Here is a 27,280-nt window from a genome sequence, read left to right on the forward strand (position 1 = left end):
CAAAAGTGGTGCGGCCCACCCTATTTCATGAAAACATGCTCCAAACCGTTTTGTTTTGCTATGTTGTGGAACAAGCGTCACACCTTTATAACCTGCGCAAATCTATTTGGGGCAATTTAAAAGCGCTCCTCCAGTACGATGGAACCAACCTTCTTGCACGCCAAAGATGCAGGGTTGCAAGTTTTTTCACACAGGAGAAATATTGACTTATTTTGGCATCTGTTGGCTCCAAGGTCATCCGGAACCTCTAGAATCGAATTGCTGGATCGCCTATATATATCATAATAGGATTGTCTCTGTCCATATTTGTCATTGCACCAATAGCCACAAAAACCACGGCGCAGCCGTTTGTGCATAACCGTGCCACTTTGCATTTCAAACGCACTAAATATAGATGCAAAAACAGCGGCCGCAAAACAGTTTCATGGTTGAAAATCATTGCAAGCGCTAAATGACCACAATAACATCTCTTTCTCCAAGTATTTGTGCGTTATCACAATTTTCATGAATCTGCATAAATTCTGCATATGAATGAAAGCAACGGTGCCACACTCACTGATAATATATTTACTAGGGCTGGCAAATGATATAAATATTTAACCATGGTTGATTGTAGTTTGTCTGTAGTTGACTCATAATTAATTATGATTAATTGCAGCAATATATACATTTTGTATCTTTAATTAGTGTATGATATGTTTTTTTAATACCATCAATTACAATCGTATGACCTCAGGGGGTTGTTTTTGAAGAAGGTGAGAAGCTACTTAATCAACAGGAAGCAATTTGTGAAGCTAGGCTAACACACGTCGGCAGCTTTATTTATATATATATATATATATATATATATATATATATATATATATATATATATATATATATATTTATATATATATATATATATATATATATATATATATATATATATATATATATATATATATATATATATATATATATATATATATATATATATATATATATATCTTGAGGACCATCCCACGAATCAATACTGGGACCAAATTTGTTCATTCTCTGTACAAACGACATTTGTACAGTTACCCTGCAGATGACGCAAGTGTGTTTTGTTCATGAGAGAACACACTCAACATAATATGAATAACAACACAAGAAATTAACAATTAAAGAGATGGTTTGACAAAAAAACTGAAAATCCTAGAATCTAAATACCACCAAAATAATGGGATTCAGCAATAGTAGAAAAACTACTAATACAAATAAGTGGCGTAGACATTGACAGGGTAAAATTAATCAAGTTTCTATGTATAAAATTAGATGATATAATGAACTGGAAGTCTTATATTAAAAATATACAACATAAGGTGGCAAGAATTACTTAATGAATACAACGCAATTTGTTCTGGATCAAATATCACTCTCTATCCTCTTCTGCTTACTTGTGCTACCACATCTAAATTATTGTGTTGAATACAACATTATTTTTCATTCACTAATGGTGTTACAAAAAAGGTCAGTTAGGGTACTACATTATGTCTGTTAAAGAGAACATTGAAAGCCTTTGTTTATCCAATCAAAAATTTGGTGCATGAGCAAACTATAACCTGCTACCCAAGAATGTACAACAATTCTTCCCAACAAAGGAGGAGAAATAGAATTTTGATAATAATAATTCAAATTAAAAAATTTGTATGCAGGTAAGACACTTAAAACCTTTTGAATATCAGGATGTGGAACTAATTTATGGAACGGATTAGGCAAACTCAGTGTTTACAAAGTACAAGGAAGAAGAATCCTGATAAACTTTTTAAACCTTATTGATGAACGAGATATAGGCATACATGGAACACAACTTACTAATCAACTATTTAATCATGCACACTATATTATTTATTAATTGCTTTGTGTTACAGATTGCTATTAAATGGACAGGGGGTGGGAATAGATAAGATGTGCTTCTGACACTCCTTCTCAGGCCTGTTAAAATGTGAAACTGTAAATATGTGATTTACCACATTGATTGAGAAGTTTATTGACATCTTAAATAATTGAAACTATGTAATGCTTTCAAAAGGAAAGCGGATGGCACAAAAAGCCAGAAGGCTTGTTTCCATTGTGGTCCATTACATTGCCATCACATTTGATACATTCAATAGCTACTACCATGAATTGATTAACGTGGACCCCGACTTAAACAAGTTGAAAAACTTTTTCGCGTGTTACCATTTAGTGGTCAATTGTACGGAATATGTACTGAACTGTGCAATCTACTAATAAAAGTATCAATCAATCAATCAAACTATAGTGGATCCAATATGGACTGGACTCTCACTGTTATGTTGGATCCACAATGACCTGGACTTTCACAATATCATGTTAGACCCGCTCGACATCCATTGCTTTTGGTCTCCCTTAGAGGAGAGGAGTTGCCCAAATATGCAGTCCTCTCCAAGGTTTCTCATAGTCATTGTCACCGACGTCCCACTGGGATGAGTTTTTCCTTGACCTTGTGTGGGCTCTGTACCGCGGATGTCATTTTGGCTTGTGCAGCCCTTTGAGACACTTGTGATTTAGGTCTGTATAAATAAATATTGATTGATTAATTAATTGAATGATCAATAATACAAGTTATATAACATGTACAAAAAAAAAATTCGTAAAAAAAAGGCAAAATTATGCACATACACAGTATACATGTCAGGTGATTTGAAAAACAATATACCGTATCTTTCGGACTATAAGTGGCGTTTTTTTCATAGTTTGGCGGGTGATGTGACTTATACTCAGGAGCGACTTATGTGTGAAATTATTAACACGTTACCGTAAAATATCAAATAATATTATTTAGCTCATTCAGTAAGAGACTAGACGTATAAGATTTAATCGGATTTAGGGATTAGGGGTGACAGATTGTTTGGTAAACTTATAGCATGTTCTTTATGTTATAATTATTTTTATTGACTCTTACCATAATATGTTACGTCAACATAGGTAGGTAGAGTAGCCAGAAATTGTACTCAAGTAAGAGTACTGTTACTTTAGAGATTTATTACTCAAGTAAAAGTAAGGAGTAGTCACGTGGTTAAGAGGGGAGGAGTATATTTACAGCCAATTCACCAACTCGAGTATTTCATATATATTTCATATGTATATGCATATATATATATATATATATATATATATATACATCTTTATATATATGAATAAAATAAATAGTTGAATTTCAGACGGGACCTATCAAATACACAATAATAAAAACACAGTTGTTCTACTAACTGTACTGTGACTGCTGGTTACTAAAAAAAAATACACTTACCTTTCACTATTTGAGTAACCTTTGTTCTGCCATTTGTTTCTTCATTTTGCTCGTCGATGGTGTAATATATTGGGTTGGAGTCGATAACCAGGCGAGGTGATGAAGTTATGTCTCTTTACTGTGGGCTTCAGAACAGACTCCCTCACTTGCCGTCATGTGCACAACACCACGTAAATCGTTGGCCAATCAAAAAGCAACCCCTTTACGCTATAGGCAACATTCACCAGGAGATGGCAACAGACAACATAGATCACTCTATTACAGACGGCATCGCCATGGCTGTAACTTTCTCGTTCTTCTGCTTCGTCTCCTTGTGTGTGCAGTTTTTTATTAAAATCCGTAGATGTTGTAACATGATTGGGTAGACAAGCTGTTTATATAGTGGGAAAGCGGACGTGAAAACAGGTTGTCTCCACTCAAGTCCGCAAGGAGCTGGAAGTGGCGTGGCCTCCAGCTCCGGCTGAATTTCGGGAGATTTTCGGGAGAAACTTTCTTCCGGGAGGTTTTCGGGAGAGGCACTGAATTTCGGAAGTCTCCCGGAAAATCCGGGAGGGTTGGCAAGTATGGCATATGACAACGCCCTATATAACTGTTTTTTTGGTTGTCTGAAGCGTGAACATCCATTTTATGTGAGGCCAGGGGTGTTTGCGTTTGTTGTCGTCTCTGCCATTGTTGTTGTTGTTTGCCGCTGAAACTTTTTGGGCAGTTAATCATGTGACCGCCTGGCCCTGTTTGATTGGTGAAACAGAGTCAAACATCACCAGTGACTGCATTTGATTGGTGAAACGCAGGCATGCGATGGATCCTACTTTGAAGGTATGTCTGACAAATCAAAACAAACAAAACGTGCATTAACAGACCGACAAAATCCAGTTGCGAGTAGCGAGCTGAATGTAGATAAATGGAGCGGAGTAAAAGTAGCGTTTCTGCTCTATAAAAATACTCAAGTAAAAGTAAAAGTATGTTGCATTAAAACTACTCTTAGAAGTACAATTTATCCCAAAAGTTACTCAAGTAGATGTAACGGATTAAATGTCGCGCGTTACTACCCACCTCTGCCAGGCACCTTCTCAGTTAGTTATTTATGCGTCAAATAATGTACACTTATTCAGCCTGTTGTTCACTATTCTTTATTCATTTTAAATTGTCTTTCAAATGTCTATTCTTGGTGTTGGTTTTTATCGAATACATTTCCCCCAAAAATGCGACTTACATATGTTTTTTTCCTTCTTTATTATGCATTTTCGACAGAAGAATACGGTATACAAAAAAGGGGGGTATACACTATGTACATGACACCATATACATGACTATGCACATGTTGACTCCAAGAGTGTGCAAAACATATATAACATATATGCACTATAGCCACATATGAACCTGCTTGATGCTTCGGAAAGTTGCTGGGGATCAATTATGGTTGAGATCAGGTGGAGGTATAGCTGAGCTCTGATTTTATGGCAGTTGTAAAATTTAGTCGGGAAGTTTGAATTTTAATTGTCTGTTGGTAGTGCATTCCGCTGTGTGGTGGCAAAATAGTAGAATGCATTTTTTCCCATCAGAGTCTTGAACCTGGGGGGACGAGGTCTGAGAAACTTTCTCTTGTGAAGCACCTGTGAGCATCACCTATAACTAACAACAGTAGTGTGCTCATTTAACACATGCATACAGTTTGCAGTGTTTTAATACACAAAAACTATTTTTCGAAACCTTCTCACAACCGAGAAAATAACTCATGTCTATGCTGTTTTTATATGCACCATTTACCCTGCTTACATTCATGCGGTGCTAGGGAGTTCAAACTCTTCCTTGATGACAGTGGGAGTTCTGCAACACATCATTCAGACAAACGGATAATGACAGCGAGGAGTCGACTGCTGCTGCACTAAGCAGTCAGCAAATGACTGTCTTCTTTGTGGCTTCGGCCTATTATCTCCATACCTAATCTACTGTAGGTCATATGTTTGCCTTGCATTGCAAATGCTTGTTTCTTTATGCTGACACTATCCTGCCAGATCCCAGTGATGTCAGAGGCAAAGCGGCGCTCTGACTGTAGTGCATGCGGACGCTTTTTGGCTACGCGTTCGCATCGGATCGGGACGGAGAGTGCTGCATATATAGCACCTTGTGAGCAGCATCGCAAATCAGCTGAGTAGCGAGAGCTGGAGTGGAGGGAGGATGGAAGATGGAGAGTAGGGTTGGGTGGGTGGAGGGTGGGGGCGTCCGTGAAAGAGATAGAAGGAGGAGGGGTCTGAGAGAAACAGAGGTGGGGGTTGTCAGAATGGCGGTGTGTGTGTGTGGGAGAACAACTAGTGGTGCAGTAGGAAGAGTGCAAAGAGAACTGCAGTTGCTGGTACTGATGGGAGAGCGGTGCGGGAATATTCATAAGGCATTGTATCAGTAACTCTAAGTGCCTCTTTGGTGAATGGGTTAGCCCGGAGAGCAAGATTGCGGAAATACGGCAGTGCTGGTAAGGGTGTGTTTTAACTCTTCTCAGCATCATTTCCACTTTAAGGAATCTGGCATACTACTAAACATCTTTTTTCCTTTCCCGATTCCTTCTTCTTGGGAGCGACCATGTTCTCCGCCCGTGCATGCGATGCAAACTTTACTTCAGATAACTGGTAGAGGCATGTGGGGGGTCTCAATCTGGATTGTTATCATGGATCATGCCTTGTTTAAACCCACTTGATGGGTGTCACTCCTCTTTTCTGGAGAGTGGCTGTCCCGCCTGACAGATGTTTCAGTCACGTCCCTCACAAAGCTCCTTGAACAGTGAGAAACAACACCAGTGGAGCCAAAAGAGTCAACACTAAAATATTGTGTTTTTGCCATAATGTAACAATAATCCAGAGAGCGAGTGCTCTTCGTTTCATAAGTATAGCGGCTGACAGTCGTGCTGAAGAGGGTATACAAACGGGAGGTGGGATTTCATAAAGTGCTGCAGGATGCTCTTTTTTTTCTCCCGCTGTCTCTCGTGGGACATACAGTACAACACTGGCAGCACTGAGGTGACAGTACCAAGGACAAAGCCTATCTTGGTCTGCTTGTACTTCCACGTCAGGACTGGTCATTAGCAGAGATTTTGTGAATTACATTCAAATTTGGTGCTTCATTCATCTTAATTGCTATATATAGCGTGGCTATTATTCCAGAAGTGTTATTGCGAGCCCGGGGAGTCTGATTTGGTGCAGCTGTGAAGCAAATATGTTTTCACATTCAAAGACTCTTAACTTAATGTAGTATTCGGAACTTCCTGATGTAGCATCATGAAATATAACTCAGCTTGTTCCTTTCCCCGGAGATTCTGGTGTGGTAATCATCAGAGACAGTCAATGGCTGATATCTGGAGTGGTCATATGATTAATCAACTTGGTGGAATACAGTAAATGAATACAGATTCCTGTGAGAATGTTGCGAGTGACTGAATCATTAAGGAGTGGGACTATCCAGGACTGGCTGCAGTGTGCTTAAACAACCACCAAGTACCATCTGTGTTGTCACGTGTCCTTGTTCTCTGTTTGTAACAAAACAGAAAAGTATTTTCATCAATACATGCAATGCACTCCTAATTACAAATGGTATTTTTAAACTACAACCATACTAAAACATCCATCCATCCATCCATTTTCTACCGCTTATTCCCTTTCGGGGTCGCGGGGGGCCCTGGCGCCTATCTCAGCTACAATCGGGCGGAAGGCGGTGTACACCCTGGACAAGTCGCCACCTTATCGCAGGGCTAACACAGATAGACAGACAACATTCACACTCACATTCACACACTAGGGCCAATTTAGTGTTGCCAATCAACCTATCCCCAGGTCCATGTCTTTGGAAGTGGGAGGAAGCCGGAGTACCAAAACACATCATACACTAATTAAAGATACAAAATATATATATTGCTGCGATTAATCGTAATTATGAGTCAACAACAGACAAACTACAATTAATCATGGTTAAATATTTATATCATTTGCCAGCCCTAGTAAATATATTATCAGTGAGTGTGGCACCGTTGCTTTCATTCATATGCAGAATTTATGCAGATATATGCAGATTGTGATAACGCACAAATACTTGGAGGAAGAGATGTTATTGCGATCATTTAGCGCTTGCAATGATTTTCAACCATGAAACTGTTTTGCGGCTGCTGTTTTTGCATCTATATTTAGTGCGTTTGAAATGCAAAGTGGCACGGTTATGCACAAACGGCTGCGCCGTGGTTATTGTGGCTATTGATGCAATGACAAATATGGACAGAGACAATCCTATTATGATATATATAGGCGATCCAGCAATTCGATTCTAGAGGTTCTGGATGACCTTGAAGCCAACAGATGCCAAAATGAGTCAATATGTCTCCTGTGTGAAAAAACTTGCAACCCTGCATCTTTGGCGTGCAAGAAGGTTGGTTCCATCGTACTGGAGGAGCGCTTTTAAATTGCCCCAAATAGATTTGCACAGATTATAAATGTGTGCCGCTTGTTTCACAACATAGCAAAACAACACGGTTTGGAGCATGTTTTCCATGAAATAGGGTGGGCCGCACCACTTTTGCACTGTTTAGGAGTTTTGCATGCAGTCATAGCAGGTCGCCCGCAACACGCTCACTAATAGAACATATAATTTCATAGTTTAGACAGTGTGCTTAAACAACCACCAAGTACCATCTGTGTAGTCACGTTTCCTTGTTCTCTGTTTGCAACAATACAGAAAAGTATTTTCACCAATACATGCAACGCACCCCTAATTAGAAATGGTATTTTTAAACTACAACCCCATAGTATGTAAATGTGTTATATAAAAACAATAACACAATTACACAAAAACAATAACACCTTTTTAATCAGGCATTTTACTGATCATTTTAAACTCTTCCTTTTTATTCTGGTAATTTTTAATCTGTTATTTATATTTCGGGCAGCACGGTTGAAGAGGGGTTAGTGCGTTTACCTCACAATACGAAGGGTTCGATCCTACGCTCAGGATCTTTCTGTGTAGAGTTTGCATGTTCTCCACATGACTGCGTGGGTTCCCTCCGGGTACTCCGGCTTCCTCCCACCTCCAAAGACATGCACCTGGGAATAGGTTGATTGGCAACCACTAAATGGGCCATAGTGTTTGAATGTGAGTGTGAATGTTGTCTGTCTATCTGTGTTGGCCCTGTGATGAGATGGCGACTTGTCCCGCCTTCCGCCTGATTGTAGCTGCGATAGGCTCCAGCACCCCCCGCGACCCCGAAAAGGATAAGCGGTAGAAAATGGATGGATGGATTTATATTTCATTACTACTATCATTCTCACTATAGAAATGTCATGTAAAAAATATACAACATAAAGTAACAAGAAACACGTCAATGATGAATAAAGCAAAACATGTTCGAGACCAGAAATCACTTCATATTCTCTATAGCTCGCTAGTGTTACCATATCTGAGTATTGTGTAGAAATATATAAATATAAATATATTCATTTATTACTTCATTATTCATATTTTATTTACATACATGCATTTTGCCATTTTACATTTTAGGGGAATGCGTGGGTTTCCTCCGGGTACTCCGGCTTCCTCCCACCTCCAAAGACATGCACCTGGGGATAGGTTGATTGGCAACACTAAATTGGCCCTAGTGTGTGAATGTGAGTGTGAATGTTGTCTGTCTATCTGTGTTGGCCCTGCGATGAGTTGGCGACTTGTCCAGGGTGTACCCTGCCTTCCGCGCGATTGTAGCTAAGATAGGCGCCAGCGCCCCCCGTGACCCCGAAAGGGAATAAGCGGTAGAAAAATGGATGGATGGATGGGGATGTTCATTTTGTTTTCTACTGGCCCTAAAATGAACACCTGCTGAGCAAAAAAATAAAATAGGTAACGTTATCGATAAAACTACAGAGTTTGATTGATTGAGACTTTTATTAGTAGATTGCACAGTTCAGTACATATTCCGTACAATTGACCACTAAATGGTAACACCCGAATAAGTTTTTCCACTAAGTCGGGGTCCACGTTTATCAATTCATGGTAAATTCAGAGGTAGCTATTGTATGAGGGATCATATTCTATTTACAGTGTGCACTGCATATGTATACCTTTGCAGTGGCAACGAGCAGAGGGCTGTTTGATGGTGAGCTCTCTGCCTGGTAAACATTCAGCCAGGCTCATTAAGTGTGAACTTCAGGCTGCAGCATCCTGTGGCTCTCACACAGACAAATACTCTCAAAGTCTCCCATGCAAACCCAGAAAAAAGGAGCGGAAGCTTTGAAGTTCACCAATCTTATTTCTGTTATCCTTTGGCTCCTGCTGACAAGGCAGCTGGTGGCTAAATGCTTGGTCCTTTTCATGAAGAAAGAATAGAAGTGCATGCTATATTCTCATGTATTATTCGAGTGTTAGAGCGCTCTTACTGCCCGACATCTGCAGGACCTAGCTGTTTTTGCCCTCAATCTATGTGATGTTTTTTTTTTGCAAACAACGGCAGATGTTGAACACCCAACCGTGCTAATGGTGCGTTTTATTTGACCTGAAAAAGAATGGCGGTTGTTGTTTTGTTTGGAAAATGTTTTTCAACTTATTGCTAATTGTAAAAAAACAATAGGGTGCAGCATAACACACCTGATGGTGGTCTCTAAGTGTCCAATTGGGGGAAGGGATTCAATCATTTTGGGGGGAAGAATGAGTACTAAAACCAACAGTACAGTGATTTCTAGACCCACGCTTGACCTAAAAAACTACCATAATAAAGACTAAATATCATAAAAGAAAGTTGTAACACTACAAGTAGGAGTGTAACGCAATACTGATATGGCAAACTATTGCCTAACCTTATAGACTTAGACAAACTGTAATGATCCACAAGGGAAATTGTTCCACACAGTATCTCAGTTACAAAGGATGGAAAGGATAAGGACAGAGAGGATCATGCACTCAAGGGCCCAAAAAAATGATGATACAATTATCAATACACTCTCGCCGCATATTAACTGAACCCCGCTAATACACGCGCACAGAGCAAAAGTAGAACATTATGTTATAGACGCAGTGTTTGTAAAAAGCATTAGAGAAACCATGCTTTCCGTTTTTAAATCTTTTCATTGTCGGAGATCTCTTTTTTGAATCTTCACATTCAACGGCACATTCAACAGGGATTTACGTTTGCACAAGACAGCTGGTGGGAATATCTGTCTTTTTGGGGAGTCCAAACAGCAATTTTTACAAAGTTGAACATCTAATTGTGACCAATATATATATTAGTCGATCCGTTGTGGTGAAGAAGGAGCTGAGCCGGAAGGCAAAGCTCTCAATTTACCAGTCGATCTACGTTCCCATCCTTACTTATGGTCATGAGCTTTGGGTCATGACCGAAAAGATAAGATCACGGGTAAAAGCGGCCGAAATAAGTTTCCTCCGCCGTGTGGTGCGGTTCTCCCTTAGAGATAGGGTGAGAAGCTCTGTCATCCGGGAGGAGCTCAAAGTAAAGCCGCGGCTCCTCCACATCGAGAGGAGCCAGATGAGGTGGTTCGGGCATCTGGTCAGGATGCCACCCGAACGCCTCCCTAGGGAGGTGTTTAGGGCACGTCCAACCGGTAGGAGGCCACGGGGAAGACCCAGGACACGTTGGGAAGACTATGTCTCCCGGCTGGCCTGGGAACGCCTCGGGATCCCCTGGGAGGAGCTGAATGAAGTGGCTGGGGAGAGGGAAGTCTGGGCTTCCCTGCTTAGGCTGCTTCCCCCGCGACCCGACCTCGGATAAGCGGAAGAAGATGGATGGATATGTATTAGTATTTATACAAACATATACTAGCCGTTGGCAGTGTTCGTATACAATATGTTTTTTTTGTCTTTTTTTGGTCTTTTTTGTTTTACATTTTACAGTCAGGGTAGCCTGCTGAGGCAGAACCTCACTTGTCATGATAAAAAATATAAACAGGAAATAAATAGTAATATTTTTCCATTGTTATGTCCAGTGTTATAAATGTATATTCTGTACGATTATTCTGTGCAATATTTTGTTAACATATAACTGAATAAAATTTGCACACAAACCTAACTTCCTTTGTGTGGCGAGCTGAACACCATGAATTGATTAACGTGGACCCCGACTTAAACAAGTTGAAATACTTATTCGGGTGTTACCATTTAGTGGTCAATTGTGAGGAATATATACTGTACTGTGTAATCTACTAATACAAGTTTCAATCAAACAATCAATCAGCTAAAGAGGTTGAGGACGTAGCTTACCAGCTGGTCAGCCTGTGACAATGTCGCCAAAATAATATTTGTGGAAAGATTTTTATACCATGCTTTTCTAGATTGCATAGTGTAGAATGTGCAGCCTTTTTTAATGTACAAACCCCGTTTCCATATGAGTTGGGAAATTGTGTTAGATGTAAATATAAACGGAGTACAATTATTTGCAAATCCTTTTCAACCCATATTCAGTTGAATATGCTACAAAGACAACATATTTAATGTTCAAACTGATAAACATTTTTTCATTAATTTGAGAATTTGATACCAGCAACACAAGACAAAGAAGTTGGGAAAAGTCGCAATAAAAACTGATAAAGTTGAGTAATGCTCATCAAACACTTATTTGGAACATCCCACAGGTGTGCAGGCTAATTGGGAACAGGTGGGTGCCATGATTGGGTATAAAAACAGCTTCCCATAAAATGCTCAGTCTTTCACAAGAAAGGATAGGGCTAGGTACATCCCTTTGTTCACGACTGCGTGAGCAAATAGTCAAACAGTTTAAGAACAATGTTTCTCAAAGTGCAATTGCAAGAAATTTAGGGATTTCAACATCTACGGTCCATAATATCATCAAAAGGTTCAGAGAATCTGGAGAAATTACTCCACGTAAGCGGAATGGCTGAAAACCAACATTGAATGACCGTGACCTTCGATTCCTCAGACGGCACTGTATAAAAAAACAAGATCAATTTCTAAAGGATATCACCACATGGGCTCAGGAACACTTCAGAAAACCACTGTTATTAAATACAGTTTGTCGCTACATCTGTAAGTGTAAGTTAAAGCTCTACTATGCAAAGCGAACGCCATTTATCAACAACATCCAGAAATGCCGCTGGCTTCTCTGGGCCCGAGATCATCAAAGATGGACTGATGCAAAGTGGAAAAGTGTTCTGTGGTCTGACGAGTCCACATTTCAAATTGTTTTTGGAAATATTCGACATCGTGTCATCCGGACGAAAGGGGAAGCGAACCATCCAGACTGTTATCGACGCAAAGTTCAAAAGCCAGCATCTGTGATGATATGGGGGTGCATTAGAGCCCAAAGCATGGGTAACTTACACATCTGTGAAGGCATCTTTAATGCTCAAAGGTACATATACGTTTTGGAACAACATATGCTGCCATCTAAGCTGAGTCTTTTTCATGGACGCCACTGCTTATTTCAACAAGACAATGCCAAACCACATTCAGCACGTGTTACAACAGCGTGGCTTAGTGAAAAAAGACTGCGGGTACTTCCCTGGCCTGCCTGCAGTCCATACCTGTCTCCCATCAAAACTGTGTGGCGCATTATGAAGCGTAAAATACGACAGCGGAGACCCCGGACTGTTGAACGACTGAAGCTCTACATAAAACAAAAATGAGAAAGAATTCCACTTTCAAAGCTTCAACAATTAGTTTCCTCAGTTCCCAAACGTTTATTGAGTGTTGTTAAAAGAAAAGGTGATGTAACACAGTGGTGAACATGCCCTTTCCCAACTACTTTGGCACGTGTTGCAGCCATGAAATTCTAAGGTAATTATTATTTGCAAAAAAAAAAAACAAGTTTATAAGTTTGAACATCAAATATCTTGTCTTTGTAGTAGTGCATTCAACTGAATATGGGTTGAAAAGGATTCGCAAATCATTCTATTCCGTTTATATTTACATCCAACACAATTTCCCAACTCATATGGAAATGGGGTTTGTAAGTGTGACATCATTATTCTTAATAATTGTACAGTACAGTCACTGTATTTTGAGTGCCTCTTGTAGTACTCTGACTCACCACACTGAGAGAAGTGGTGTATGCAGGTGTATGTTGCTAACATGTTTTCTATCAGCGAGGAAGCCAGCGTTTTTATTTTTGTCAAACGCAAAAATTATGTTTTCTATGCTTTGCAGAATGAATGTTGAATTATATTTCCAAAATCAAATTTGTCTCTAAACTTGAATTTCAGTCAAAACAGATGTGATCATACAAAGTACGTTTTCTTCGAACATAGTGCAGGTACTTCACTTCCAAATGAAGTAGAAGGTGGGAAAGATTTCAAATGTTACTCTTACTTCTATCAAAGAAAATTATTTATATGAGACCAAAAAGTATTTGATAACATTTTCACAAAAGTGACTTACTCCTTTCTTTTTCGTCATGATTAACCTGTATAAACAGTTGGGATGTTTATTAGGATTTTATCGATAGCGAAACTAATATCGAAACTCCTTATACTAGCATCTTTTTTTTTAGCACAAGAGGTTGTACACCACCAACATTATGTAACATATCACAGCAGGGAAGTCTTTTATCAAGACCTGCTTTTTAAAAGGGAACTGCACTTTTTTGGGAGTTTATATGTAAATAAAAGTCCGCTTACAATGAAGTCAATGGGAGGTCCTCTATTTCGTCAATAAAGCCCGATAAATAACCATTCAAAAATCGCCAGCAATACCCCATTTACATGTTCGGAGCTCGTGAAAGTTCACAGTATATGCTAGACCAGTGGTCCCCAACCTTTTTGTATCCGTGGACCGGTCAACGCTTAATAATTTGTCCCGCGGCCCGGGGGAGGGGGGATCCTTTTTTATTTATTTATTTATTTTTTTCTTGGTCATGAAAAAGGGAGGTTTTTGTCATGAAAAAGGGAGGTTTTTGTGGTTGGTGCTCACTAATTGTAAGTGGTTGGTGCACACTAATTGTAAGTGTTTTCTATGTTGATTTAATAAAATTTTTATTTTATTTTTTATTTTTTTTTAATAAAATGGAATAAAAAATTCCGCGGCCCGGTGGTTGGGGACCACTGCGCTAGACCACAAGTAATGCCTCTCACATTGATCATGCGAAAAGAACGAAGACATAATTCGGCAGGTTGGTCAACGTTGACGGCCCAAGTTGGACCCGGAAATGCCGAGAAAGATGCGAAAAGACGCTAACGAAAAGACGCTTGGTTCTACCCCCTCCTTTTCATGAGGATTATACGTCATTCTTCATTTATACTGGAAGATATGAACATCCTAACAGTTGGCATCCCAGTGAAAGTAGACATAGTAAAGTAAGTGATATTTTATTATGTTTTTTGGTTCTCATGTGTGTTTGTTGCTACATTACCTATATCAACTATATATAAAACCTTGATGGAAGTGTTTGGATGTTTTTTAAGTGCTTAAAAGCCAGAATAGAGCCCCATCAGTTCCATTGTAAGCAGACTTTTGCTTGTAATGTATGTACTAGTTAGATTGCATAAAAAAACTAAAAAAAACGTATGTGTGCTTGTCTTACGCAAGGATTGTGAATGATAAGCAAAATTCCCCCTATAGAGTGCAGTTTCCCTTTAAATCTTAATCAAGTCAGCTACGTTTGCAGTGCAAGATGTAATGCCGTTGTTTTGTCATCTTCTTGTAAAGACCAAACAGATCCATCACTGTTTTTCTATTAATTACAATTACACTCAGCTACAACCTAGAAGTATGGCATTCGTGTGTAGAGCACAGACCTTTTAACATAAATCAATTCAATCAATTACCATGTTAGGTGGGGGTGCCATTAAAGGCCTACTGAAATGAGATTTTCTTATTAAACGGGGATAGCAGGTCCATTCTATGTGTCATACTTGATCATTTCGCGATATTGCCATATTTTTGCTGAAAGGGTTTAGTACAGAACATCGACGATAAAGTTTGCAACTTTTGGTGCTGATAAAAAAGCTTTGCCTTTACCGGAAGTCGCAGACGATGACGTCACAAGGGTGAGGGCTCCTCACGTCCTCACATTGTTTGTAATGGGAGCCTCCAGCAGCAAGAGCTATTCGGGCCGAGAAAACGACAATTTCCCCATTAATTTGAGCGAGGATGAAAGATTCGTGGATGATGATATTGATAGCGAAGGACTGGAAAAAAAAATAAATAAAAATGAATTAAAAAAAAAAAGGCAATCGCATTAGGACAGATTCAGATGTTTTTAGACACATTTACTAGGATAATTCTGGGAAATCCCTTATCTTTCTATTGTGTTGCTAGTGTTTTAGTAAGATTAAATAGTACTTGATAGTCGGAGGGGTGTGTTCACGAGTGTCTTGACGCCAGTCTCTGAGGGAAGTCGACAGCAGCTGAACGGACGCCGCAAGCTCAGCTGATCTCCGGTAAGAGGCGAATTTTTACCACAATTTTCTCACCAAAACCTGCTGGTTGATAAGTGGTAGGGATCCATGTTCGCTTGAATGCTCTGATCTATAGTATAAGCTTCACCTCCGGGAATTTTAAACAAGGAATCACCGTGTGTTTGTGTGGCTAAAGGCTAAAGCTTCCCAGCTCCATCTTTCTACTTTGACTTCTTCATTATTAATTGAACAAATTGCAAAAGATTCAGCAACACAGATGTCCCGGATATAGTTTAATTGCCCGATGAAAAGAGACAACTTTTTGCCGCAAATGGTGCTGGCTAATATGTTCTCTACAGTCTGTGACGTCACGCGCACGCAACATCTTTCCGCGACGTTTTCAACAAGAAAACTCAGCGGGAAATTTAAAATTGCAATTTAGTAACCTAAACCGGCCGTATTGGCATGTGTTGCAAGTTTAATATTTCATCATTGATATATAAACTATCAAACTGCGTGGTGGGTAGTAGTGGGTTTCAGTAGGCCTTTAAGCAGGGTGTGTTTTGATGCCAGCGCAAACGTAACACTATGAAGTGACATCAGACGCGTCTAAAGACCTGTCAGCGGATGCTATTTTGCTTCTGAGCACCTTTATAGATTATTATATAATTGAAATATTACCTTTTTAGAGTGGATTAATACCGGCCTGTAGATTGCAAGATCGCTAAGAAGACGGTTGATGAAGCGCTGTTGCGGAAGTTTTTGTATATGATGCGCCTTCACTTCAACTGACACCAGCTCTTATTAACCTGTGTGACTTTGAAGGACTATTGAGGAGGAAATATTTGTGTGTGGTGTTGTTGCCTTGTTTGTGATTATTCCAAGCTGATTATCAGATCCTAGGGCTGGGTGATATGACAAAAAATATATTTTAGTTTTTATATATCATCCGATCTCGATTAATATCACAATTTTTTACATTGTTTTTAACCTGCCAGTTTTAAAGCACCTACTTAGTGGCTTAGTGGTTAGAATGTCCGCCCTGAGATCGGTAGGTTGTGAGTTCAAACCCCAGCTGAGTCATACCAAAGACTATAAAAATGGGACCCATTGCCTCCCTGCTTGGCACTCAGCATCAAGGGTTGGAATTGGGGGTTAAATCACCATAAATGAATCCCAGGCGCGGCACCGCTGCTGGCCACTGCTCCCCTCACTTCCTCAGGGGGTGATCAAGGGGATGGGTCAAATGCAGAGGACAAATTTCCCCACACCTAGTGTGTGACAATCATTGGTACTTTAACTTTACTTTGGCGCCACTCGGAGGTGGTCGTTTGAGCTTTGCCAACACTTGATTTGATTTCAACAATGTAATTTGATTGAGGCAAGCTAGAACACAAAATTCACTTTTTCGCCAACGCATTGTATGTTTTACATTTGTGTGGACGTCATTAATTTATGTTGTCGAGCATTTTGCCACCTATTGCTATCACACTGTGTTCCTGTTACTCCAGCACCAGCTTGGCCAGTCAGGCACAATGACATCGGAAGAATACCCCGCCTTTGTGCACGAACAGCAGCTACCCCAAGTAGCTCTCCTGCCTTATAATAATAGATTGAGTAATCAAACGAGAGTCAAAGTCTTGCGTATCCTTTTGAGTAGCACTGGTATGTCTAAAATAAAATTATTGCAAACCAAATTCTACGTAATTTTCACATGAAACTAATCTGGCTGTGAGCAGCCTACTGTATGAACACATTTTGTTGCATATTACACACATTATATCAATATTAATCAGAGTCACCTCCATCTTGTAAAGTTGAAGTATTATTGCAGTGACAATCTTTTCAAACGGGGTGCAGCACTGTACGTCATCTTCGGTTCGGACGTCTGTTTTGGGCACATAAATATTCTTCATCACCTTTTTCCTGATGTCCCACCATTTGTTTTTTTAATTTTCGCCTTCACAACAGTGACAGACTTTCAGTTTCAATGCTCTGTCGTTCGCTGGAATCCAGAGAAAGATGGACCTCCTATTGAATTGTGATTGGGAAGAGCGTGCAGACCTCAAGCACATGGCTACTTTCAATATGGTTTGCATATTAATAAGGGTGGTTTGGCCACGCCCTGCTATGCAATCTTCTGAGATCAATTCCAGGTTGATTGCCATGTAACAACAAAATGTGCTTGGATTTGTGCGAACACAAACTTTAATACTTCAGAATTTTTTTTGCAGACAATGTTTTCTGCATTTAAACGTACGTCTATTTCTAGTAGTAAACCCAAGCAACTTTTATTGCATGAGGCCCCTGGTTTAAAGGTCCCCACAAGTCACCACTGCAAACTGGATCATTAAATCAAAAATGTGTACTGATTTTGCTATTATTGTGTAAATGGGACACAGCTGGATCAGGGTTTTGCAGTGTGTACGTTTTTAGTTTTTGTTCCACTTCAACAAACACACTGATATTTTCAGCCATCTATTGCAGTGGTTCTCAAATGGGGGTACGTGTAACCCTGGGGGTACTTGAAGGTATGCCAAGGGGTACATGAGATGTTTCTAAAATATTCTAAAAAAAGCAACAATTCAAAAATCCTTTATAAATATATTTATTGAATAACACTTCAACCAAATATGAATGTAAGTTCATAAACTGTGAAAAGAAATGCAACAATGCAATATTCAGTGTTGACAGCTACATTGTTTGTGGATATGTTACATAAATATTGACGTTAAAGATTTCTTTTTTTGTGAAGAAATGTTTAGAATTAAGTTCATGAATCCAGATGGATCTCTTTTACAATCCCCAAAGAGGGCACTTTAAGTTGATGATTACTTCTGTGTAGAAATCTTTATTCATAATTGAATCACTTGTTTATTTTTCAACAAGTTTTTAGTTGTTTTTATATCTTTTTTTCCAAATAGTTCAAGAAAGACCACTACAAATGAGCAATATTTTGCACTGTTATACAATTTAATAAATCAGACACTGATAACATAGTGCTGTATTTTACTTCTTCATCTCTTTTTTTTAACCAAAAATGCTTTGCTCTTATTAGGGGGTACTTGAATTAAAAAAATGTTCTTCAGGGGGTACATCATTGAAAAAAGGTTGCGAACCACTGATCTATTGCATATCATATCCTGAGGTTACAAGTGTTATACTTACAAAAAATGTCAAAATTAAACGTATATTATTTTTCTTGAAATATTTCGCGTTTATTCTTGTCCGCCCAAGTATGCTGTTAATGAAATCTGATATTTTGAAGAAGAATGTGTCCTGTTCTATTTAATACTGCTTCTGTGGCAACACTCAGGCTTTTCATTTTGGGTTTTTCATTATTCATATTAAGCTTGTTTTCCTTCCTCAGTTTCAGCACCTTAAGACCACAGCCATAGGAGATGTGCTTATGATCTGGAAATTATGAACCATTGCATGATGATTTTTTTTTTAATTCCATCCCAGCTGACTTGCATGGTGAAAGTATGTTAGTTCAGTGTTTTACTGCACACACGGAGTTCTTAGTTGGTTGAACACTTTGACTTTTTAAATATTGCCAATGTCTTTGACTTAAAGCTGGGGTATTTGAATTTTGTGTCTCCTGGCAGTATTCAAACTGTAAATCCCGCCCCCTACTCCGCGCTCCTCGATGACAGTACCTTCCAGTTTCCTTCTCTAAGGAAGTGCACAAAATCGCACACGAGAGCTGTACATGAACACGCATATTTTGTTGAGAGTCTGAAGTTCCAACGAAGGATCCAATCGTTCGTGTTTTGTTGCAGCCTATCGGTAACACACCCAAAAGGATACACACACATATCTATACTCCCAAAAATAGGAGAGGTTTGGCCCTATCGTTGTGAGAAAAACAACTTCTATCATGCAAACAGGCAATCCTACTGTCAAAGCCAATGAAAGTCGTTTAAGTGTTAATTCCCCTTGGTAGCATTGAGGTATTGTGTCCCACAATGGTCACTGCGGATCAATTACTACTAGTCCAAAATAGTTAGAATCACCCACGTGCGGGCAGAACGGTGGAGGACGGGTTAGTGCGTTTGCCTCACAATACGATGGTCCTGGGTTCGATCCTGCGCTCGGGATCTTTCTGTGTGGAGTTTGCATGTTCTCCCCATGACTGCGTGGGTTCCCTCCGGGTACTCCAGCTTCCTCCCACTTCCAAAGACATGCACCTGGGGATAAGTTGATTGGCAACACTAAATTGGCCCTAGTGTGTGAATGTGAGTGTGAATGTTGTCTGTCTATCTGTGTTGGTCCTGCGATGAGGTGGCGACTTCTCCGGGCTGTACCCCGCCTTCCGCCCAAGTGCAGCTGAGATGGGCTCCAGCGCACCCCGCGACCCCGAAAGGGACAAGCGGTAGAAAATGGATGGATGAACGCATGTTAGCATTCCATTCACAGATTGTGAACAGAATGTTTTTAACTCCTGTTATTTGTGTGAGGCTGAATTGCAGAGTCTTTTAGGGATGGTTGAAAGGACAGTGTTGAAAGTCGGAGACAGGTGGTGTTGCCGACTACTTCCTCTGTTTAGGGATGGTTTTTCAACCTTGACAGAAATGGCTTCCCTCACGCTCCTTTCGTACCATCTGTCCTCCCTGTCCTGAATCTGTACATTTTTGTTCTCAAGGAGTGCATTTTTTTTCCCGTAGGTGCAGTTAGAGGTTGCTGTGCCATGCTTCATGTGACATGGGAAAGAGACCTCTGGAGCTCTTTTAAGGGAACAGCACCAAGTCATTGGTACAGATATGTGGATGACACATGGGTGAAAAACAGAAACCAAGAAGTGCAAGCCTTAATCGAGCACATTAACTCAGTGGGCAACAAAATCAAGTTCTGACGTCAGGATGTCAAAGAAAGTAAGTTGCCTTTTTTGGCCTGTAATATCCACAATGGAGAAAACGGGGGCTTCCATGTCAGGGTTTACCAAAAACCCACATATACAATACCTACTTTTTGACTCCCACCACCCACTGGAACCCAAACTTGGCGTTATCAGAACGTTACGTTTGTGAAAAGTGAATCAGTTCCATAAATAACAAGAACAGAGTGGATGAGGAGGAACAAGACACACTTATATTGTAATTCCATATCGTATCAGGTCTATCTGAGAAACTCAGAATATGTTTTAACCAACACACTATCCACCTCAAACAGGCAACACCCTGAGATAGAGCCTTGTGCATCCTAAGAACCCCCATACCCCCAAAGACAATTTGCTGTCTGCTATCCAGTGTAATGTTGAATGCACTGATTCCTATATTTGGAAACAAAAAAAAAAACACTAAGCCGATGCATGGAACAGCATGGATGGGCCAATTCTTCAGGCCAAGACTCCGTTGTCAACCTGCACCTTAGGGAGAAACAGCACTCCTTTGAGAACAGAAATGTACAGATTTTGAACCGGGAGGAGGGATGGTATGAAAAAGGAGAGAGGGATGCCATCTATGTCAAGGTTGAAAACCATCCGTGAACAGAGGAGGTGGTCTGCGACACCACCTATCTCCCGCATACAACATAGTCCTTTCAACCATTCCTAAAAGACTCTGCAATTTAGCCTTCAACAAATACCATGAGTTTCGAAACATTCTGTTCTCAGAAGGTGACCAGTATGCCATTTGTTTACAACTGAATAGGATGCAAACAAGGGTGATTCCGACTATTTTGGACTGGTAGTAGTTGATCCACCGCGATTGTTCTGCCACACAAATCCTCAATGCTAACGAGGGGAAATTACACTTCAATGACTGCCCTTAGCCTTGACAGTAGGATTGCTTGTTTACATCATAGCAGTTTTTTTTGTCACTACGATAGGGCTAAACCACTCTTGCTGAGGCACACCCTTATGGTTTTTGGAGTATAAATATTTGTGCTTTTGGCACCAACCGTTGGACTAGATCTGACTAATCTAAGTCTATGAACATGAACTGATGAAGCCTACTGAGGTAATGGCACCAGCCGCTAGACTTGATCTGAACAATCTAAGTCTATGAGCATGAACTGATGACGCCAACTCGGATGAGAGGCAAAACATCTTCTCATACAAACCAAACAGCCCAGTTGCGATTGATTGAATGCCCTGAGATTACAATGAACTGGATGAATAAGAACATCCATAGACAAGATACACACAAAATATATGAAAATGGAACATTAGATTACCTGTCTAGAAGGGAAAGCAGCCGCTTGCGTGTCCAAAGTTAGTCCAAGACTGGCCTGCAATGCCCAATGTCTTGAATACACTGGACCAATATTCATTCAAGTTTAGGCTCTTCTCTGGTATCGCAATCTTTCCAAGTGTGTGTTCGGCAGTCGTACTTTACTGAAAACAAGTTCACTATATATCGCGTGAGCCAATGAGGAGGAACCTTTCTCTAAATCCTGAGATTGAATCTGGAGGGGTTAACCACCAGGAAGACAAATAATTTAGTTTTCCAGGGTTTTATTTAATAAAATACTTAATTATAAGACACACACAGTATGCAGACGTACATTTAAAAAAAAAAAAAAGATTACTGTTACTGATGTTAATATAAGTTTTTTCTTTTGTTAAAGAATATAGCAGAGGTAACCCAGCTTTGAAATAGAAACCAGCACCTCTTAACTCTGCTGGCAAAATGTTCCCTCTTTTTGGCTTAATCCGTACATGCAAGTTTAAAATATAACTTCATTTTTTAATGTTCATCCTGTCGTCTCCAGTGGTTGCCTGGCAACTGCTCAAGGCCAAAAATAGTAGCCCCTCCCCATCAACTTTGTTCAGTACCTGTATAATGAAAACGAAATATAAATTGTTAATTGGTTATCCATAGAGCATTAAACACAGTTAAAACTATAGTTGTAGTTATGGTTACTATCATATGTTCTGTTATTTACCAAAAGGTTGTGTGTGATAGCCTATCATTTCTTCGAAGGGATTTAAGTTATCGCTTTCTACATATTTTGGTCCTGGATGTGGCCTCTCCTTGCTCGCTTTTTTTCCACGCAGTCTTACATGCAGATTGGGTCACTATCTCAATGACAGAATGATTAAGCAACCTATCAGGGGACAGAGAGAAGGTTTGTACAGAGGGCCAGACAGAGGATGTATGGCGCCTCCAACTACCTTTTTCAAGACGGCCTCACGATAATAGCTGAGTCACATTGAGTTGCAGGTGAAGAAAAAGCATTGTTTTATCTGCACAAGCACGTTTGTAAATAAGCCTCTGTGGACCGCCCTTTGGGTCAGCACACAGTGAGATATACGAGTGCGAGTCCTTCCTCTAACTCTCTCCGGTGAGGTGATATGCAAGGCACCTTTGTGACATCCTTATCTCGACTGCTGCCCTCAGATCAGCGCCTGCACTGACAGGCTTTCCTGAACTAATTACATAATGTTGACGTAGCTGCCACACTGAATCATGCTCACAGTCTTCTTTTCTCGTTCTGTGTTCCTGCATCTTGAACGTATATCTGCAACCCTAAGGGGAAACACAGGGGCGGGATGCCCAAGTAGATGAATCGTTGCATAAGCAATTCTGATGCAGATGCAGATAGCCGTGGAGCTACCAAGAATCTGTCATCTTTTTAGTTTGTAGTCGGGATCACTTTTGCAGAAAAAAATTCCACCACAATGGTGGTTTTCCATATCTTCTGGTGCTCCACAAGAATAACAAGATGTGGATTGTTTGTTTTGAGTAAGGTATAGTAAAATACCCTTCCTTAACAAGAGATTCAGATTGTTTCCCATCCATCCATTTTCTACCGCTTGTCCCTTTTTGGATCACAGGGGGTGCTGGAGCCTATCTTAGCTGCATTGTGGCGGTAGGCGGTGTACACCCCACTCACATTCACACACTAGGGCCAATTTAGTGTTGCCAATCAACCTATCCCCAGGTGCATGTCTTGGAGGCTGGAGGAAGCCGGAGTACCCGGAGGGAACCCACGCAGTCACGGGGAGAACATGCAAATTTCACACAGAAAGATCCCAAGCCCAGGATTGAACTCAGGACCTTTGTATTGTTAGGCACATGCACGTGCTGCCCAAATTTCCATGTTAACACTTACGTATTTATTATTAACCGTCTGGAATGGAATGGAAATGGAAATGGAAATAGAATGGAAATGATTTACTGTCAATTCTTAACATGCACAAAACACATAAGAACTGAAAAGTACATTTTCGGCACAGTCCCACTAAGAGCAGACATACGTTACAGGGAGACAAGACGGGACCGCCAACAGATCAGCCATTTTTTTGGCACTCCTTAAAAAAGGTGGGAAAAAGGTGATATTGGGAAACGGGGCAGGAGTAAAAAAAAGATCTGTCAAAGGCTGGACCCACTAAAAGGGGTCCAGCCTGAGTCCAAGGGAAAAAAAAATCATTTGCAATGCACACATGAACACGTTACATTTAATCACCACAACTCACACAGCGGGGGGGAAAGCCCCGAGGGGAAAAACAAGCGGTGGTGAAGGTGTGGGGTGGTGGAGGGGAGGTGTGTGCGTGTGTGCCCAATTGTCTTGGGTGTGATGGTGTAATATTTTTGTAGACTGAGGCCGATATGAAAAAGTTCGACTCCAGGTGTCGGTGAGAAGGGAGGGAGGTCAAAAGCGTCCATCATTGAGGTGTCCTTGGGGGTGTTTTTCAGTACAGCCTGGTCCTAGCGTCAAGGTCATTCGAGGGAGTCAAATTGTAGATTAGGATGTTTGTTTTTCTCGAAAAGACAAAACAAGGACTTGTCTGTTTTTAGTCTCTCAAATTCAATTCAATCTTCCTTTTCAGCAAACTTCTCCATGATGTGATCCATCTTGCGATTTAGTTCAGAAATCGCCACAGTCTGTGTTCCCACAGCCCTACCCAAACCTTCCATTGCGAAGAACAGCCTTTGGGCTCCTTGAGTGGCTGCCATCATCTTACGAATTTGACGATACACCAGAGCAATGCCCAGCCCAATCAGCAGGTGCCCCGCGATCACGGTTCCAAATAGGTAGATGTCTTCCATGTCCTTGATGGAAAGGACTGAGAGGCACATGATTCTCTATTCATCCCAGGACTCTCTCATGTACCCCGCAGCAATGGTTCCATCAGGACAGCCAGGCTCCCCCGAACCTCTTTTCCTCACTTTGTCAACTGCATCGAGAGTTCAGCTGATCATATCCATGTTTGAGGTTTAGATTTGAGGACAGCGCAAAGAAAGAGGCTTCAAAAAAGTTCAGACAAGACAAAAACAAAGAGAGCAAGCTGGGAAAGGAGGGAGTGGAGAAAAATGCGACCACCCTCACCAAAGGCAAGGCAGGAATGGACTTATGCTGTCTTTTAAATTGAAATGGGGTGGTAATTGTTTTTTTTTTTCTGATGATAGCTAGTGGCCTCAATAATTCATGAAGTTAAAGGTGACATATGTAATAATTCCATGTCAAGTTATCATTAAATGACCCTGAAATGTCAAAAGGCATTAATAAATCAAGTTCTTTTCGAATACGTCTATAACTGATAATGGTAGTTCAGCCGGGATATGCTCATTTCAAAATTGGATTTTTTCAGCCCCGAAAAATTGTTATTTTTTCCATTTCGATGCCCTCCACCGTGTGACCAATTAGAAAGTCAGTGAGTGTGTCACATCGAGGTTGCCAGTTACGCACCATGCCTCTTTGTCGGGCTACTGCCACTGGTAAAGTTACTAAACATGTCAGACCTTCGTAAATATAAAAGGCGTCGTTACGATTCTCAATTTATTCATGACAAAGCCAGGAACAAAACGAGGATTTGTATCTGCGATGCCTTTGAAAGATGAAGACGATTGAAGGCGGAGAAGATTTTTTTAATCTGACGCCAAATTTGCTAATTTCCTCCTTGATATGTAAGTCAGGGATTTATGTTTTATTTTGACTTGTAATAAATGGAAATGGACATTTCGTATGTAAACTACATTGCCCAATACTGTCTATGATCTTGTCTCACAAAGCTAGTATGTTTGTGCAACGAATGCTTAGGAGCAAAGCAACATCACACTAGTGTAGCTTAGCACGCCAGCCCGGTCAATAACACCTGGACATACAGGCTAACAGGGGAAATATATTATATTGCTTAGCCTCTATGTTGATGTGTCATCCAACTGACAGGGCAAAACATTTTCGACAAATAAAACCTATGTGGATATGGGTAGTGTCAGTCCCTATTTTGTTGTCAATATGCCAATATGCTGAGGAAATGGGTTCCAACATTAGCACGACTAATTGGGGTTTCTGGTACTGTGTGTGCATCAAACACATATGGGGTGGTATTTGCTTGGCACAATATAATTACATGTAATGATTTTCTACTTTGTTTATTGACATGGTAGTAGGCTATATGATTTATGCGTAACGTGTTTTGTACGTAACGTGGGTCGGTTCATAGAAATGAACTCTGCACTGAAAGATGTTGATGTGTGTACATGGAAGAGAATGCAGTGTGTCAGGTTGAACATGAAGTTATGCTGAACAAAATTTTTGTGTTGGCCTTAGCTTGCCATCAAATTAAGCATATGTGATGTATCCATCCATCCATTTTCTACCACTTGTCCAGTTTAGGGTTGCGGGGGTTGCTTGAGCCTATCCCAGCTGTCCTCGGGCAGAAGGCGGCGTACACCCTGGACAAGTCGCCACCTCATCGCAGGGCCAACACAGATAGACAAGGGCCAGTTTAGTTTAGTGTTGCCAATCAACCTATCCCCAGGTAGGTGGGAGGAAGCCGGAGTACCCGGAGATAACCCACGCAGTCACAGGGAGAACATGCAGACTCTACACAGAAAGACCCAGAGTTTGGGGATCGAACCCAGGACCTCTGCATTGTGAGGTACATGCACTGACCCCTTTTTCACCTTGCTGCCCCTATGCGATATATATTATATATAATTATTTCGATGTTGGTCCGTGCGGTCAAAGTAGAAATTTTAGCAGGGTAATGCCAACAATTCGTGCCGACTTCCGAGGAAAATATTGCTGCGTAACTTTACAAATACATTTGGCTAATCGACATCAGTAAAATGTGGCATAATTACTTAGTAAACCATATTGCAAGAAACATAAACAAGAGAAACCTACAGCGTAGGACTCTTCGATTGCCATTTGAAGTTCCTTGGAGTAGGATTCGGATTCGGCTGCATATCTCAGTCATGGAGAGTGGGAGGGCCTACATCATTTTGATCGTGATTGCAGTACCATGTCTGGACACATTATAACACATGGCACCTTTAAGCTTACGTACTTTCTTATATGCCCTGGGGACTTTATTTGGTGAGTAATACTGTGTGTAACTAATTATTTCCATAACCACATGCCCCTCTTTGAGCACCCCTGTTCTTAAGTGTGTCTTTTTGGGTTCTGCCATTGTTGCGTGATGTCAGACAGCTGCAAAACTTTGTGGGAGAACTTTGAGTGACGACTCATTGAACTGTTAGTTGAAAGTAGGCTTGTTCAGTATACCAATGTTCCGCAGTATAGACTAAAAAAGTTACTATAGTGTGTTTGAAAATAAAATTCTACTTTTGTGTTTTTCAAACGCAGGCTGTTTGCACCGTGGCGACATTGCCGGTAATATTAGTTGAACCGCATGTTGGGTGACAACAGAGTGAGAGGGAGAGAGAGAGAGAGAGAGAGAGAGAGAGAGAGAGAGAGAGAGAGA

At 40.5% G+C, this 27,280-nt stretch overlaps 1 protein-coding gene across 7 annotated transcripts in view; it reads left to right on the forward strand.

Moving 5' to 3' along the window:
- LOC133554447 (synaptotagmin-2-like) overlaps positions 1–27,280 on the forward strand; it is a 169,156-nt gene that overhangs the window by 102,105 nt on the left and 39,771 nt on the right. Inside the window, exon 1 of one of the 7 annotated variants that reach the window (XM_061903231.1) lies at positions 5,594–5,765. The exons of 5 other annotated variants lie outside the window; for them this stretch is intronic. The gene's annotated coding sequence lies outside the window, so the exon portion shown is untranslated. Of the gene's footprint in view, positions 1–5,593; positions 5,766–14,413; positions 14,578–27,280 lie in introns of those variants that run through there. One more of the 7 variants, XM_061903233.1, reaches the window with a different exon arrangement.

The sequence above is a fragment of the Nerophis ophidion genome, linkage group LG06 (genome assembly GCF_033978795.1).
Source record: "Nerophis ophidion isolate RoL-2023_Sa linkage group LG06, RoL_Noph_v1.0, whole genome shotgun sequence".
NCBI lineage: Eukaryota > Metazoa > Chordata > Actinopteri > Syngnathiformes > Syngnathidae > Nerophis > Nerophis ophidion.